The 18,944-nt window shown below is 45.1% G+C and overlaps 1 protein-coding gene across 1 annotated transcript in view; it reads right to left on the reverse strand.

Annotated features, from left to right (window-relative positions):
- SPTBN1 (spectrin beta, non-erythrocytic 1) overlaps nucleotides 1-16,868 on the reverse strand; it is a 151,452-nt gene extending 134,584 nt beyond the window's left edge. The window contains exon 1 of the mRNA XM_074864530.1: nucleotides 16,725-16,868. The gene's annotated coding sequence lies outside the window, so the exon portion shown is untranslated. The remainder of the gene's footprint in view (nucleotides 1-16,724) is intronic.
- Nucleotides 16,869-18,944: the final 2,076 nt, after the last annotated feature.

Genomic DNA, 18,944 nt, shown 5'->3' on the forward strand with positions numbered 1-18,944 from the left:
TCCCAGTTACTGACAGACATTTTCTTCTTTTCAAAGAGCCCACATTTTGGAAAGACTGGGGCAGGTACAAATCTTTTGCCACTGATGGTTAAAACCAGCCTCCCTGGGTTTGACAGAGGACGCTGTTTTCATTTTTTAAAATTACTGTGAATATTTGTTAGTATTGTCAGCACGGACATTCCACTTGCAGAGTTAGAAAACCAAAACCTACAACTTTGTGACAGTGAAGCTGGGAATACTTACAAGTTAAAACACCAGCACTTCCTAATAGCAGCAAGTAAACCCAGTTACACAAACAGGTTGTTCCCACTGACAGCCACATTCCCACTCCTTGAATCAAACTGAAAGGAGCAGAATTAGAAACTGCTGTTAAATGACGTGGAAAGGGTCAGCAAAGCAATGCTGGGCGAAGTCACTCCCCTTCTGCCCATTGTTTTGTAGTTAGCTTTGGCCTGGAAGCCCAAGGTTTTCTTCTCTCTTACACTTTGTCCATGCAGCCACGGATTTCTAACAGCTGAAGAAATATTTAATCTTTTTTCTTTGGAAAATCTACTAAGCCACTGTGGTCAATAATACTGTCGGGTCCTCACCCCACAGAAATATACCCATATGCATATTAACACCTTCACCAAGAGGAAAACACTATGTAGGTGTATAAAGGTAAACACATTCCAAAACCTCTGAGAGATCATTTAAAAATAATTTATAGTTTAAATAACCCGATGCACTGTTCAAACCAAAGTGAAAGAATTTACTGTAGAGTTTTACTCTTTTCAGGGTCTAGGGCATTTCAGTCATCTTTGTGTGAACTGAAATTGCAAGAGGGTATTTCCAAACAGAAACAGAAGCAGCCGATCTAGATTAGAGGCACAATTGTTAAGGCAATATTAAAACTAGAAAAATTCTATTTAAGGATGGTGGCAATTTCAAAAAAGATGGAAAAGGAACACACACAAAGAAATTCCTACTGCAGTAAAAAACTTCCTAGCTGTACCACTAAACTGAAAAAGCATTATGCTACCCAAAAGTTCCAGAGGTTCACAGTATGACCAAGATGGCAGACACGTTCCTCCCACCAGACACACCTCTCCTCCACCCCTAACGCCTAGTTTTAAACACACGGTGAGGCTCAAAGGCACAAATCTAGCCTAGTGCTTTGTCTCACAGCAGACTTGGCCAAGATCTTGAGAGGAAAAACAAAGATGGGCAATAATCTGCCTAAAGGAAAAATTCTGACCTTCCTCACTATGTGCACCACTCGTCTAGAAGCATGACGGCTTCTCTATCACAAACATTTCTTCTTCACATAACTCTGTTTCTTCTCATCTTTGGAACACCCAGCGCTGTGCTACACCCTTAACACCTTGTAGCAACGTATTCCCTGTGACCTATTTACAAGTGTATTTCTGTTTCCCAACAGTCATTGCAAACAGAAACGCGTTAGATGCTCACTACCTGGTTCCCCGTCTCCCTGCAGGCAGCCCACAACATGGCCAGGCCCAGAGTTCTGCATCAGGAAATAAACACATGTGCAGGGTATCTCCGTGCACAGCACGTGGCAGCAACCTGACCACAGGCAAGAGTCGTGTGTGACAGAGGCAGGGTCTGGGCTAGTAAGAAGCAGACGGCAAGAACATGGAGACTCTTAGCAGTTCTACTCACAGGTAGTGTATCAGAGATCTGGGAATACTTTCTTGCTGAGAAAGTCCCATTTCTCTCTATTAACCTAAATGCTCCCCACACACCTCTACTACTTTGTGCCTGTCCCATCCCCACAGTGTTTGTTCTCAGTCATCTTCTCTAACATCAGCTCCCATGAACTTAGGACTTGCTTCTCCATAGGCCCAAAACACCAAACCCTGGAAAAGGACTAAATCACAGGGCACTTACAGAAGTCTTTGCCTTGGCCTTAGCCAGTTGCTGTCTCCTTCCCACGCCGCCAGAGTCAGCAGTGGAAATGCTGACAGTGTGAAGAAAAGATGGCTTTCCTGCTCTGCGTGCCAACACTGTGGCAATCTCGGGCGTCCAGGAGGAGTCCTGGCAGCAGTCCTGGTGCTGGGCCTGCAGCGCTGCGGAGGGGCAGGAAGCATGAGCGAGAACTGGTGGAGGCACTGGGCCAGCGCACCACAACATCCCTCGCAGACATTTCCATTGTGTTCAAGGCAGTACATTAAAAAACAAAATAAGTGTCTTGGGACCTACTTGCATGTCCTGCAGGCTCCATATGGAAGAAACCCTATCACAGAGAATCTCTACCACTGCAGTCGAAGGTAAGCCTGAAGCTGTGCACACAGACACCAAGTAGGTTTACCCTGGCTAGCTCAGACACCAAGAAATAGCTCAGCTGCAGCAGCGGAGCCCCAAGGGCAGCTGCACAAAATCACCCGGGAAAGCAGGGTAACACACGTGTCCCGAGGCTGCGCTGCCGCCAGCGCCCAGCCAGCAAACTTCTGGCTGTTGCAGGGTTGCATGAACGAGTTGGAGATAGATGTGCGTTTCACTGCAGACTAAACGTTCCCCGAAAAACCCTGACACTGAGTAAGGAACACCCTTCAAAACATCCTCTGTGCTGCAGCGGTCTGGGGATCAGTCCCATGCATTATCGGTGTTAATGCAGCGAGGGTTCCTCATGGGTACCAAAAGAGAAACAGGGAGGGAAGCTGCCCAAACGCCTCAGCATTTATCCGCCCTAGGAAAATCTACACGATTCCCTTCAAAAAAAAAAAAACCAAACAGAAAAGCTCTCCCCCTTGTTGCCAAATGTTATTATCTAGTCTCTTTTCTGGTGTTTGACCATAATTTTACTCCTCTATTTCCTCTAGGTGCATTAGACAAACACACATTAGCCAGTCTGTGTAATCTGACAAAACAGAAACTTGTAATGTGCATTTGGATGGGTTATACCGGAACAGGTAGACCATTAACTACTTGGTAGGATAACAAGGTCTCTATTTTTATCACCCAAAATCAGAATTTTTAATTCAAAAAAACCCAGAACACAAGTAACAAACAGCAATCAACATCAAAGTAGCCTCTTTTACTAATGTGGCAGGAAATACAGATCTCTAGGGCAGATACAGGAGAGAGAAAAAAGCAAACTTCAGTGAACCTAATTGAGTCATCTTTGCCTAGTGAAATACAAAAGGTGGGGGGGGGGGGGGGGAGGGAAGTTAAACTCTTAGCTCCTCTCCCAGATTTCATTCCCTTTTCTGACAATATGCTTACTTTTCCTATAGAAACTGTACCTGGGTAAAGGTCAGGTTAAGACATCAGCACATACTCCAAAAGCCCAGCAGCATAAACAAGTTAGAAAAGGTAAAGCACTTCTCAGTGCTTTCAGCGCTCTCCACCTCGCTCCGGTAATGTTCAGTTTTAATTCAGTTGAGGCGGTAGTTCCTTGTTCAGTTCCAGGTGGGCAGAGCATGTTTGTCTGTACAGGACATGTCTGACACGAGTGGCACTGCAGCCGCCTGCTCTCAGCAGTGTCACGTTAGTGCCACAGAGCTGCATTAAAGGATTCTCATAGCGGCTCATTAACGAGAACTATTTACCAGAATAAACAGGCTGCTCTAATGTTCAAAGCATCAGCTTGAAGCTGCCACCTCCTACGCAGATTGCTTCCATGTCAGGTCCTGCACACACACCACACCAGGGCTGTTCCTCAGGTGCAGGTTTGCAAATGCAAGCTGCTAACTTTTAATTCTGTGGGAAGCTTTAGGAAGATTCCCTTTCCCTCATTTAGCAGAGATCTCTTGCCTGCTTCCATGAAAGACTGTTTACTCAAGGAATGTCCTGGCCTATAACATTTGCCTTCTTAATTATGACCTCTGAGCGATGAAACCCAAGAATGATGACTTTCAGTGTAACTCTATCAGTCTGTCTGGTGGGCATGCTCCAATGGCAAAGAATTTCTATATTCTGTCTTAGAAAGGATCTGACAAAGAAAAAGTCAAAAGCAGCCAAGCACAGCAGATTTTAAGGGCTTAAGGCATGGACTGGGGGACTACTTCAAAATCACAGTCAGACATCCTTTCATAGAATCTGACTTTCAGGCTGCAGTCAAAAGTTCTTGAGTGTCTTAGAAGCCCAAAGTCTCTTTTTCCAAAGCGTCATCAGCATTTTGTCTGTGTGCCGGCAAACAGAACCCACATTCCCTTACTGCTCTGAAGTGGGATTGCATATACTGTACACGCAGCATGTGATAACCAGGAAGGTGAATCTGTCGTTGAACACAATTTTATCAACCCCCTCCCAATGCCCAGCTCATGCCCACAAAGCACCAGCAATGTTCATCAGAACACTGGGAAGCGTGAAACTGCAACGTTGAAAATTCTGGCGTAGAAGGGAAGTGTATGATCATCTATTTATAAATGAAGTCTGAAGCTAGCTTCAGTGATCATCCTATAAATAGTGACTTGCATGAAATCCTAAGTAGCGGATCTGATATTTCATACATTCCTGCTCCTTATTCTAGAGCAGCAGTTTTCTGCAAAACTTCACTTCCCCCCTATTGCATATTTTTAAAAAGCTTTTTGTAGCTTACTCCTATGCGCTTGAATTCAAGGTCCAAACACCTTTTTTACATGAGGAAAACAAAGTCAGAAGTACTATTTAGGCCTTCGCAGAAGGGATATAAAGGGAAGTCATCTTCCTCCAAGGCTGTACCTAGCCACATTTACTTAACCATTTTCCTTGAACAGTCACTTTTGCAGGAATGTAAACATATCAAACCCTGCCTGTAGTCTGGGGGAAGATGGCTGCCTTATTAGCACCCTAGCTAAGGTAGGAAGAAGTTTTAAAAGTCTGCTAATACTCTGATATAAAGAGTTCGTCCACACCTATAGGATCCAAGGTCCCTTAGAAATTTCATCACAAAGTAGAATTAGTGGATGGCTGAGGGGAATGTTGAATTGCAGAATTACATCTTAATTGTGGGGTAGTTTCCTTGCTCTTACTCTCAACCTTCATCTTTACTATAATTAGCCAGAGATCACAATGCTTGATTCCTGTCTTTCAGGGTGTACGATATTACCAAAACTGCCAAAGCCTAGAACAAGTTGGAAGGCTATTGTTTAACACATTCATCCTCTACAAACAAAAACAAAATCAGAAGAACTTACACAGCGGGTGATGCTCCTTGCATACTTCCTCTCCAGGAATCCTGTCTCCTGGAATGCAGCTTTATTTCCAGTTAACTCAGTATTCACATTATCTTAAAGGTTATCACCTTGTATCCAGGTTATTTTTATGAACTGTTGACATTAGTGGAAAAACGTCAATGTAAATTTTACATCACCAAACCAATTATCTCAGGCTGCAGTAACACCAGCTGATGGAAAACCCCCCAGTAGCCTCTCAAGACAGACTGGACCGTCTGCACGTCACAAGTTATGTGCCATTTTTTGTTGCTACGAGCAGTAGCTGCACAAGGATGCACTCAGCAGACCTACTCTTACTTCTCTGGAAAACCCCATGTTGTGCTCTGGTCCCACATAAGCAACAGTTCCAAACCCACAGGGGATCTTTACAGCAAAACAGCTTTGCATTTCATGAAAAAAATCCAGAGGTTTCTGAATTTGCAGGCAATCCAGTTTCTTATAAAAAGCTTTTATTTTAGGAAAAAACCAAAATGGCTGTTAAGATTGAGAAGTGGGATAGCTGATAGGAAGGAAAGGCCCTATAAAACCAAAGACTGCCTAAAATACTGTTTTTCTCAATCCCCAAGCGCTTTTAGAGCCTTTCTGCTACCCATGGAAAATGTCAGCACAAAACCAGGTGACAGCAGTGATTTTCCCAGCCAAAAGATGAACTTTTTTTTAAGCAACAGACCAGAAATTTTTTCCCTGCATTCACACTCAAGATACCACAAAGCACTTTACCAATCAATGCGTTACAGTGGTTCGATCCTCTTTAGCAAATGGAAGCCCAAAATAGAAAAAAGGCCTTTAATATATGACAAAATAGTCTGATGCCAAAATTTCAAGATGAAATGTATAGAGTGGTAAAGATTTGTGATTGCACCTTTCCCCTCAAGTGCCTGGAACTCACTGGAAAATGTATATGGTTACTCAAAACACATATTCCTGTGACAATGGCCTAAATTCCCGATGTTTGGATCAACCACAGGAGATGCTGAGGATGCAGGGTCGCCTAGATCCAGGGGTTAGCTACCACGCCGAACCAAACCAAAGCCACGGGTTACATCAAACAAGTTTTGTGGTACAAATAACTAACTGATGCAATTCACGTGAGAAGAATGTCTGAAAAATAGTCTGAGCTGGAGGGAGGCATTTTTAATCACACGTGTAGACACACACACGGAGTACATAGAGCCTTCTTAGCAGAGCCCTGTACAGGACTGTCTGCCCAGCCCTGCCCCCAGCACACAGACTGCTGGCAACTACTTTCAGCTCAGGCCCACTGCTGGATATGAGGCAGCTCCACCGATTCAGTGGTGTAACTCAGATCAGGATCTGACCAAAAGTTTTTAAAGAAAATAAATGGGGGGATTTTTTGCAAAGCATACACCACACTATATTATGGTTCTTCCCCAACCTTATAAACACAGCTAAACACCACAGGAACAAACAGTAGCTATGTTTACACTGGAGGAAGTTGTAGCTTGTCAGGATACAGTTGTATAAATAATTTAAAAAATAACCCAGTACATACTGCATGTCCTTTTAAAAAGGAAAATAACAGAATGGAGAATTCTGTTTTTCCACTATGCACACATAAAGTCATTCTAGTGTCTGTGACACACAGGCCCGTGCTAATGCCTGTTGAAGTTTCCTTTGTTGAGCTTTGGATGAGGGCCCTGGTGAAAATCAAGTGATCTACATCTTTCCAATTAAGGGGGAAGAACTCGGTGGGCACTTTTCACTTGGAATACAAATCTATATACACAACAGTATGTTTTCATAATGGATAATATGAAAGGAAAATAAAGTTTAAATGCAACAAAATGTAACAACAAAGAAATACAGCATGAAAACGCAGTAGGGGTTTTTTGTGATCTCCAGCTGTTATCTTAGAATGAGAGATTTCACAGGAGCCTAAAGGAAAAAAAAAATTACCCCCCGCCCCCGATGGTAATAGTGGTAACTTCATGCACGCTTGTCTATTCTGCTTCTGCTTGAGTAGAAGACTTTTTTTTTTTTTTTTAACTCTCATGAAAACAGTGCAAGTCAACTATAAAAATATACATCAGAGAACTATTTGGTATCTGTGCTTTGTCTGTAAAGCCCTTTCACTGAAAAGCACAGGTCTAAGCAACTAATAGGTTTGGGGATGGGAAATATATTTCACAGCTTTTCACCCATCAGATTCTAATCTAGCAGAGCCAGGAGAGAGGTGCTGCTTCAAGCCAGCACTTTTTATGGCCATAGAACACCTCCCACCAGCCAGATGCTCCGAACACGCTCTGATCACTGGCAGTAACCAATACACATGTAAGAGGTCCCAGCAGGGAGGCCAGGGAACGGGCAAGTTTCTTGGATCAGCAGATACACCCCAAGAGCCACACTAAGCCATATTAATAAAAGCATACAGGAAGAAATATTTTTTTTACATCTTATTTCCTGATGCCTCACAAGCCCAGACATGCTCTATTATCACGGCCCTTCAGCTAATGAACCAATCCAACCCACAGCACTAGACATGTGTCCTGGAGGACCAGGGTGTGTTTTCAGCCGAACTAAATCAGAATCTGTGCTGCCTCATCTAATTCTGGTTGTTAGTCCTTTTAGGATGCAAGTCCTCCTGGACCTCTGGAGGGGGAGGGAGGGGAGGAGGGGGGCAAAAAAAGAAAGGGGGGGAAAGGAGAAGGGGAAAAAAAAGGGGGGGGGGGAAGAAAAACTCCTCAGGTTGTTGTTTTGCCTTGAGACATAAACCAGTGATAATGCTGTGTTGTTGCCACTGCCTCCCAGGTTCTCCTGTTGTGTCATCAGAAGACACAATTCTTGGAAGACTTTGCCCTATCCAGGGCAAAACACTGTCATTTTAGGAAGCACCCGGAGGTAGGCAGCTCCCTCCCAGACCCACTTTGCCTTGTTTGGTCTCTACCTTGCACTAGAACAGCCTCACAAATCTACTTTATTCTCTGACATGCTCTCTGGAATCCAGAAACGTAACAGAAACGAATATTTGCTTTGCCATCTGGGCCTCGGCTCTCAAATAAAAATCAGTCCCACAGTAAGGAACAGCCCAAGCTGAAGTAATACAGATTCATTATTTAACAAACAGGGCCTCTCTTCTGCCATCTTCTATGGCTCACAGTTCTCACCATCGCTAGGCCAAGCTGTCGGGAGGGTCTGGCAATGGTAGCGATGGCAATAATTCATTTACTCCTCCTTCAGCACTCAGGACTATCCTGCTCTGTTCACCCTTTAAGTTCTGGTCTCATCTCACCCATTTTTCTTACATGTTTTTCCACTTCTTACAGTAGCTGATATTTATTGACTTAGGACCTTGAACTGCTTGGCACGGGAAGGCACTCTGGACAGTGCCCTACTTGGAACGGTTGTTTCTCAAGAGGCTAAGATGGAAACAAGTTCCAGATACAGGTAAATCCTTTTAGAAATGACAAACTCTTCTAACTTTATTTGTTCAGATGAATCCATACGGGTAAATCGCACTCCGCAGAGCATTCCCACGTAGCAGGGAGCACCCAAGGCTGCTCAGAGGGTGCCCAGGACAGTGCTGCAGCGGTGCGAGGGAAGGGCCATTTCACCAGCCAAGAGCAAGAGCCCGAGGCTTACAAAGCTGCAGCCCCCATCGCTGCTCCACAGGTCACCCCAAGGCACTGCTGGCCCCTTCCATCAGAATCAGTGCTGCACGTGTCGCGAGGTCTTTGGGAGAAGCATTTCAGTATGTTTTTCACTTAAAAATGGGATGTCACTTCCCGTGCTGGCTGACAGAGAGCCACACACACCGGGAATGTGCTGAGGACATTACGCACGGCCTGGAGCCGGGTGAACACCTGGGGCCACATTACTGTAGGCAGTTGAATTTGTCATTCTTAAATGCTGTAATTTCATTGCAATGGCCACAGAGACAGAGACGTCACAGCAGCAAAACTAAATCTTGTGTATTTGCCACCAGCTCAGGCCGGGGAAAAGACTTCAGCTGCAATTACACTAGCAATTAATTGTACCCAGCATGTACACTGCCCTTCCATCTTGTGTAAGGGGCTCCAGTAACAGCCCCCTCCCTGGCTGTATAAATCACTCCCCGACTCTATACGCTGTCAATGACTCATGCTCTCAGTGAACAGCTCTCAAAGAAGCTTTAAACCAGCTTCAATGGCTTGTAATGAAGTGCTGATTTTGACAAAAAGTTTGGATTCTTTCAGAGGCATCTCACTTATGTATGTGCATCCCACCTGAAAAATCACTTTGCCTTTGGTCTTCATTCCCTTCAAGAATCTGGTTGGCACAAACTCCTTTTTTTTTTTAATTTCACATTTATTTTGATTTTGGGTCAGAGGAGCAGAGAGATGCCTAAGCTTTTCCTATTCCAAGAAGGAGCACACTGAAAATTGTGGAATGTGCTTTGTCTTTTTCTTCAGAAAGCTCTTCTATGTGTCATACCCATGCTGCTCTCTATCCTAGGATAGATCTCAATATTTTATCACTGGGGGCCCAACTCCCTACTAATTGAAAGATCACAGTGGAGATGTGCAGATCCATTTCATCAGTGTATTCATTATAACTAGGTAGAAGTACGAGTAATGTAAAATTTTACATGTTCAGAAATCTGCATAACTGACTTTGACATTATGACAAGGGAAGAATCTGGGTCTACACCCGCTTTTTCTCATTTGTTTTTTGAGGAAAAAGTTTAATACAGTGAAAGCATCAGAAAGAAATATAAAATTATCTCAGATCTAAAAAGCATGCCATTTATCAAATCAAGGAATTCACTCTAATTTATCAAGCAGAGGTCAAGGAATCACCTAGTCAGTTTTGTATGTACTGAACACAGAATACACTTCAAACTTGAATCCATCAGGGAAATACAAAATGCACCTGCTGAAGATAATGGTAGATAAATACACTACAAATAAAGTGCAAATTCTTCCACCCATGTCAGTAATTAACTATCAGAACCATTCACTTCGGGATGTACCAAGATGTCATGAACCCTCTAGCAAACACCAGAATAAAGCACATTGCTGAAAGCAATCCTGTGGCTTCAACAGGAACTTCTAGCTAGATGAAGAAATCACTTGTTGAGTTTTGGTGACCTATGCGGTGGAAACCATAGTAGCCAATCATGGTGCTTCCTTCTAACCTTCAAGAAAAAATGTACACACACTTCATTCACTTCACTTTTGACACGTACAAACTCAAGAGGCCCCTGTTGCTAGGTTAATGCAAATGAAGACTTGACTTTCATCTCCAAGTAGAACAGCTGAATTTATGTCATTAATTCTTCCTAAATGATTGGCAAAAAAACCTCACAGAACCTACGCAGGAGGAATGGGCGAAACGATCAAAAGATTTGTTGGGGCAAAAGTGCAAATGTTCAAATCCAACTCCGCTCTCCTATTTTTAGGAAACTGTTAAGAACTTAATTATTGTTGAAAATTCTCCTTTTCAGTCAAATGTTGTTGACTTTGGCCAGCAGCTCCAAAAGATACTGAGGAAGAGGAGGACACTGATGTGGAATTCCATGTGAAACCAGACTAAAAATCACTGTAAAATAATCCAGGTTTGTTGTTGCTCTTATTCCCTCTGCTTCAGTGGAATTGGACTAACAACTGAGCTACAGAAGGAAGCTGTCGAAGTCTTCTCTGACTCCATATACCCCTGGATAGTTGTCCAGCTCCTTCAAAGCGTTGATGAAAAGGCCTCTTCACATCCCGTAGTCTAGAGACTGTAATGTCATAGACTGCCTCTATTTTATAAATTCACAGCTGAAAGTTTGTGATAAGAAAAAACAGGAAACAACCTTACAAATAAACAAAGACATGTTCAGGGTGGATCCACATCCACCTAAAAATGGTGACTTTCCATTATGGAACGTACCTAGTAAGAATTCATATCTGCTTTTCACAGTAAAGGCATATTCGTTCAATGTATTTTTACACTCTAAACTTCAACAAAGCCTCCAATCAGATCTCTGCTACAGTTCAGAAGAGCCAGTGGCAACCACGATAACCTCAGTTTCCATTCCATGGCTGTTGTTTGGAAATCTCTTACTCTATTCACTAAAATAAAGGTATGACAAATATACTTTAGTTGTGTGCATAATGACAATGGTTAAGATCACCATACCTAAGAAACTCTGTGACCCACCACAAACCTCTGCCTTTTAAAGGATTTACATTTTTTCAGTATCTGTAACAGCTACAGAAAGGCTATTTGTTTGCTACTTGCCATCAGATCTCAGAAACAATTTTCTAATTTAAAAATTATAAAAACTAAAAAAAAAGAAAAAGCTCCATTTCTTCCTTGTAGTACCTTTATCTAGCTGGGAAGACTGTAAAGAACAGAGACAGTTTGCTTTAAGGTAGGCAGACAGTAATTGTTTGAAAAGATAGGTTTCTAATAAATATTCCAGGCCCTACGTAGCTCACACTGCAGGCCAGGTCCCTGCTGGCCGCCCTGGCGGTTCCCAGCACAGACCAACTGGTGGGTGGGTTTGATTTGCTCCTCGCAGACAGGACCCCCTCAGCAGAGCCAGAGCAAGCCAGTTCAAGACAGTATTTAGAAGCTTATTAGCACAGTAGAGTTGAACAAACTCCTCTTATAACGAGCCAGAGCCCGATTCGGGGGTTGAGGTCATCTGTCACTGTCTAAACACACGCTTCCGCAAGTCTCGCAATCCACACAGCAAACACGGGAAGAGATGCCAGCTTCGGGGATGGTTCCCTTCCTCGCTGCAGCCCAAGGGGTTGCAAAGGCTCCGAGAGCCAGCACTGCCCCAGATGAAATGTTTTTGGAAATAAGAGCTTTTCTGGAAGAGGCTGGCATCGCGCCCCCCACGGGCCGTGGCCGCAGCCCCAGCAGCCGCGCCTGCGCTCCTCACCCACGGGCAGCCTGCTCCCAAGGTTTGCCACCAGGTGTTTAGGGAGATGAACAGGAAGCAACTGGTCTCCGCAAGGCCTCACAGTTGTGCTTTCCAGCAAAATACCATCTCTGGAATATATTATTACCATCCAGTTTTCCAGTTGTCTCATTTTAAAGAGTTAAAACACCACATTTTTGGGCAAGAGCTGCGGCACTAGGGGAAAAGTTAGATTAATTAAAAGGAAGAACAACAGCAGCTCTTCCCTGGCGGGGACATTGATCTGGGAAGAGGCTGCTGTACCCACAGTGAACTCTGGCTCACACGCCAGCCAAGGAAGATGCCAGGCATTCCATCACACAGCCATCTTCTGACAGAGCTAACAGAGCAGCTGGGTTGCTAGAACTTACATTTTTACCAGGAATTGTAAGATATTTGACATTTTTTCTGAAGACCCTGCTACTGGAGTCAAGTGATTGCATAAGAATATCAGATCTCTTTACAGGTCATGCTGTTCTACCCAAAGAAAAGGTAAGTTTATTGTCTTTTGTAGCTGTTGAAAAATGCTTTAAAACGCATCCGAGACCTCTGAAAGCTGAAGATCTGAAAGTCAAATATAAAAAGCTCACCTGCTTTCCTTTCTTCTTCAGTCTCATGAGATTCAAGTCTGCCTCCTTTTCAGGAGGATCTAGTTTGGGGGATTTGGAACTTCAAGGTGAGGAACACCGGGGCGAGAGGAGCGGGTGGTCCAAGCGAAGAGGAGGACGTCCACCTCCAGTAAAGCGCTCTGTTCTCCAAACTGAAATCAACACAACTTAAGGGAGTCCAGGGAGAAATCCACTAATCTACACTGCAAAATGCCTGGGGTTATCTGGCTACTTAGGCTTTTAGAAATGAGATCCTCACACGAAGTGGAAAACCAGACTCTGCCACAGATGAAACTCTTGTTAGGAGAGTGGACATGGAAATCCAATTAGCTCTTTCCCACTCAGATGAACCCTTTGGGTCCTCACTGAAGCACAGTAACACATGAGGATTGAGAAGCCTGCAAAGCCAGTCCTAGGGCTGCATCTGCACTGTGCATAAATAGAGAGCTTTGGTTCCTGGTTCTACACTTAGGATTTTCCATAAGGCACCAGTTTCATTTTAAAATATGACTTTTACGTAACTAGTACATTTTGTGCAAAACTGGTTAACTCTACGCCCTCAAAATATCATGCGCTTCCCAGCATATAAATCCCAGACCTTGACATCTAAAGAATGCTTGGCAGATCCAACAAGAAACACAGCCAAGCTAGATGTCAAAGGTGTTTTGTAGGTTGCCAGTCAGCCAAGAATATTAACACCTTGCCCATACTAAAAAGGAGTAAGATTTTTGTCACGCTTAAGACCGTGCATGAAGAAATTATTATAAGACACTTATTATGTGTTCTGCAAAACGTTTGTGTGCTTGGTTGGCTTTGAACGCATGTGTCACGGAGAGAACCCTCCAAGATCTGCAAATATGAATTCAGAATGCTGGCTGGACTCAGTAATCTCATCCAATTTCTTAGGACAGAATCTTTTTCATGTGTGCATATAGATGGAATTATCTGGAATCCAAAATAGCTAAGAGGGAGAGAGACTCTCTCAGGTGACAGCCTACCATTTCTCAGCTGCTTTTCATGGTATATCTCTTCAGAAAACTGCCACTGTGGAGAAAGAAAAGAGTTTGCCTTTCCAGTGCCTTGAACTCACAAGAAAAATAGGAGTGGAAGTGATCCCAGAGGACTGCTTAGACTACCTCCCAGCCCTAGGGCGCACCCCGACCTGTGTTTGAGATACTTATTTTGACAGACCTTCAGTCACAGCCTGCACAACGTTCCCTTCCTTCTCTATGCACCTCTTCAACTGTTCTAAATCTGAAAGTTTGCCCTCAAATCCAGCCCAGATGGTGGCAGAACGTAAATCAGGATGGTCAGATTTTCCTACTGTATTGACACCCCTCAGATTTTTATTGCCGTGGCTTCATTCTGGGCAATGGAGCAGTTTTGCACCAGCTGAGGATCTCTCCAATACCTGATGACATCAGTGAACAAGCTGTGGGGAGCAGGCCTGTGCTGAACACCTACCCAGGTTTTGCAGAAATCAGGATATCTTTTCATAGAAGTTCAGTAGATAACTCTTTTAAGATTGAGACTAGATTCTACTGGATTTACACAAAACCATTCCTGTTTACTGTGAGTGCAGCGAGGGAGCGGCATATGCTGGCTGCAAGAGCTGGGAGGAGCAGAGCCCTCCATGCCAGGAGATAGCAGAGGCCACGGGATCTGGCCCCAGCCCACTGGCCTGCTTCCCACGCTGCAGGGCCAGCGGGGCTCCACCCAAGACACAGCCTGAGCTGTGGACTTCCCACCTCTTTCCAGAACACCAAACACCAGGGTTTGTGCTGCAGCCCCAGAGAGGACTGTAGGCTGGAAGGCACGCACCTTCTCCCATCTGCACTCCCTCTTCCCTGCTCCTCCAGCCACAGCAGGAAGCAGGAGGGCAGAGGCAGGCAGGGAGCTGGCCAGCTGCCTGCACCCTGGGCCACGGGCTGCTGGCAGCCCCAGTGCCTACCCGCCCCAGATGGGTGCTGGGGATGGGGAGGCCTCATCCCCTCCCAGGAGCAGCTTGCTCCCAAGCAGAATGCGTGGGAGGGAGGGGGAAGAGAATTGGATGCAGTAGGAGGAAGGAGAGGAGAAAGGAAAAGAGAGGAGATCCTCCTGCCAAATGCATTTGCAGTTTTTATAAACAACAGAAATCTTCCTCCCACCACAGACTGAGGCAGAGCAGGTTAGAAATGTGCACTAGGGCAGGGATGCCCCACTTGGTACCAGATCGCAGCAATAAGGAGCTCAACCTAGATGGCAGTTCAGCATTGACAGGACGTTATATTCTGTTCTAATTTTCCACATCTTTAACTACACCATGGCAATGACAACCAGCAGCAGAACGGTGCCATCCAGACGCAGAAGGCCTTGCAACCAGCTCAAGAGGTGCTGATCTCTCAGCAGTCAGCACTGTAAATGGCACGGGCTCAGCTGGCAGTGGCAGACTCTGCCTGCACGCTCTGCGGCTGCTCCCCAACCTGCGCACGAGCCCCACGTTTGCCTGCACAAAAAGATCCACGTAGAGGCACTGCACAGTGTGGAAAAACACTTGCAGATGCCTGCTGTGACACCACTGCTCATAGCACACATTTTCCAGTGGCTTCCCAAAACATTTTTCAATTATTTCATTTATTCATCCAGACCTATTTCAAGCCTCCAATATAACGCTCATGTTTGGAAGAAAAATGAGGTTTCCTTCCCTTCCACCAACCTTTGCTATTCTTCCCCCTGTTCCTTTGTCACATCATTTCTGCCTACGTCTGGGCTGCAGGGGAACTTCATTGCCACGAGGGACAAGCATTGACCTGAAAGTCAGGATCAGCTTCCTCTCAGCAGCCGATTCATACCAGGAAGGCTGGAAGTGGGACTAGGCAGGCACAGAGCCAAAAGCATCCAGCATAATCTGGTCCCTGTTGACCCTGGAACTCCAGGAGAGATTTGGGCCCTACCCAAATGACCCCTCTGCTGGCTTTTCTTGTGATGCTCACGCTGCCAGGCCACGCCTGTGCAGCAGACAGGAGCCAATACAACTGACTGCGCTGCCACCCAGTCAGTAACAGCTTTTTGGCTCCTTTCTACAGCTCCACATGCAAACCTGACTAAAAGGAACAGCACTAAAGTTGTGGTCAAGCACACCACACATAGAAATGCCAGAACTTAAGGATCAGGGCCTTCACAACTAGGAATAAATGCATGACTGCCCCTTTTACATAGGCCACAATGTCCCCCATCATAATTTCCTTCCCCAGCAATAAATTCTGGATAAACTGGATTACGTCTTGGTTAGGTTTGTCTTCCTAGAAGGTTCCAAGGAGCAGAGAATTCATTAGTTATTCATTATGTACTCTATTACATTGTTGCAGTGATTACTTATCCTCCCTTGTTGAAAACAAAAAAACCCTCAGGAAAAAAAAAATTACCAAACCACTCCTCTGACTTTATTTTCACTTTTCAGCATCCTCTCCCACCTCCGCAGATGAAGAGCTGCTTGCGCAATTTTAGCTCAGCCTTCTTTGTATCATGAACTGTTACACACTATTTTTTCCATTGTGCCGCAGCCTTCTTTCTGTCTCCAGGAAGAGCAGTCCCCAATAGCAACGAGTAGATACTCTGTTTTCTCCTCGTTGTCTACATATTACTTGATGCCTGCCTTTCTGTTCTTCACACTGCATTTCTCATCTCTTTGCTAGGTTTTGGGGTTTTTTTTCCCTGGTGCTCACAACTAAGACAGCCCACTGCTTCCTAGCTCTCACAGTCAATCCTCAGTTTTCAGCCTCCAATCTCTACCTGTTTATCTAGGCTCAGGCTCCATGAAACCTCTCTGTTTCCTTCATGCCTGGCTACTTGCTGTCCTTCATGAACACCAGCTCCCCAAGAGCAGCCTCGGCTGGGCTCTCAAACTGCCTGTCCCCGCTGCGTCAGGCCATTTCCCCCTCAGTGCTCAGTCTTGCAGCTTTCACTCAGTGAGTCATCGGAGGCCTTTTTCATCAGACACCATCCAAACCTCTTACTGCATCCAGCACGACACATATCCAAGTGCCTCCCCACATCAGCGAATTGATGGCGGTTGTGAGTACTCACAGGCACAACGCTCAGCGGGGTCCCAGGAAGAGCCTCTGGCAGCAGCAGCGCTGGAAAGAAGGCCGAGCCTCGAGCAGGGGAGGAGTTACCCACCACCGGGGGCTTCACAGGTCCCTCCTGATGGCACGGCAGCACCACACAGTTCTGGGGGGACAGCATTTCAATGTTTTTTAGATGCTCCTTCCCCTGGTTCTCCTCAACCCAATTCTTCTCCTGCCTTTCTCTGTCCCAGTCCCAGATTCTTCCCTCTGCTGACCTTTGGCTCTGGATTTTACCCCTCCTGGAGAACCAGTGCTGGTCCCAAATCCCAGCTCTGCACCCACCTGTGCCACAGCTCAGTCCCTTACCTACTTCTCGGATTAGGTCTCCTTCCCCGTTATTGCCACCTCCCAACTAAGATCAGTCTGCTTTCTCTTCCTGCTTCCCACAGCCAGCGTAGCAGACGGGGAATCAGTGAGAGGACAGGAAACGGTGTTTCCCTGCACTTTGTAACGCAGGGCTTTTGCCCATCAGCAGGAGGAAGAACTGCCATGAAGGTCTGCTCAGAGGTGAGCCTGTGCCAGAACACGCTCAGTGCTGACAGACTCTTCCCTGACTTTAGCTGACTAACTCCAACAAGTCTCTCCTTGGTAGATGGTGTGACAGGTTTTCTGAGGTTTTATAATGACTAAATCAGGCTACTTTCACACAAGTGGCAAACCACACGTCTGTGGTAACTGCCTTCCTAAGCAGCAAGTCAATAAAGTTTAACCAATGCATTAAAAAAAAAAAAAAAAAATCACTTAACAGGGGACACAGTTTGTTGTGAGAAAGAGCTGAAGTGCTTTAGTTGAAAGTTGAAAAACCCACAGCAAAAGCAAGTTCAACTTGAGCCCGACATACAGGGCAAGATACTTGAGTATGAAGAGTTCAAATTTAACATTTATAAGCTACTGAAAAAGGGGAATTGGGAGTCTCAGCCAGTGTATCTCATTTATTGGCACAGCTACCTGGATTTTCTATAGTATGTTTTCTTAGCAGCTGAAGCCTTTTGTGAGATATCAGGGTCTGAAGATAGGCTCTGCATGTGGCTTTTACTTTGAGTTTCTGAGGTGCTTTACCAATTACATTTTTTGCTGAAAAAACAAAACCTGTTCTACCCTTCTGATCTCTGCTCTACTGCAGCTATTCACACTCAGCCATCACCTCAGAAAAATTCCAGGCAATTAATTCCACCAGATGCTCTCCTCCCTTGCAGCTCTGTTTAGGAAATATTCAGCCATGTCAACCTCTTTAGGGTATTTTTCCACTGCTCAAAGGCAGGCCCTGAGGCTCTCACATCAAACTGCTCTTTTGCCCACCTCCAGTGATGCTAGAAAGGATTCTCCTTAACTAAAACCAAATGCCCTGCCTTCCCTCTTCTGAAAAGAACCTATGTAAATTGATTGCTAAGCCTCAAAGCTTGTCACTGACATTTCCTAGGACAAGAACATTTATTTATCTTCTCCTGAGATACACAGCTCAGCTGTGCAAACAATGAACACTTCTGAGCAAGCTAATAAACCTGCAATTAATATCCAAGAACTGTCTAATGGAGAAGACTGAGTTATTCTTACAGTCATAAGAGAAAGAAATGAGTGTAAATGATGTTTAACCCATAAGCAGCCAGCTGAGCAAAAAACTATGGCTATTCTAAGCAACAGCAGAGTTGGTGGAAACATGGCCTAGCAATTTAAAGCAGGCCTTTCGTTCCTAATTCAAAGGTGGAAGGATGTGTGGGCTCAAGCAATGTGAATGTCCTGTGTGGACCTGGACCTGGCTGTGACTCCTTCTAGCCCCATCTGTTGCTGCTCTGGAACACAAAGCTCTGAAACTCCCGTACCCTCCACTTAGGCTTAGGCACAATAAATCACACATCCACGGTCAGGCAAACACTTAGGAAACGGTTAAGAGCTCTCCACACCCTATCCTGCCTGTCCCTTGCCTGACTGCTCCGAGCCTCCCAAGCCCCTCTTCGTCCCTCCAAAGCAATTGCAGCGAGATGTCCCGTCACCACACAGGAGCACTGCATTTGCCCGTTACGCTCTTGCACTTCCTTGCCGAGGGAGCACCACGGCAGCACACCGTTGCTCGCAAGCTCTGCAGCATTTTCAGCGACTAAGTGACCCCTTACTCATCAGAACTAGTAACACTGCTCTGCAGGCTTTGAAGGTTATGGTGTTAGCATGCACATACAGCTCC

The sequence above is a fragment of the Strix uralensis genome, chromosome 3, assembly GCF_047716275.1.
Source record: "Strix uralensis isolate ZFMK-TIS-50842 chromosome 3, bStrUra1, whole genome shotgun sequence".
In the NCBI taxonomy this organism is placed as follows: Eukaryota; Metazoa; Chordata; class Aves; order Strigiformes; family Strigidae; genus Strix; species Strix uralensis.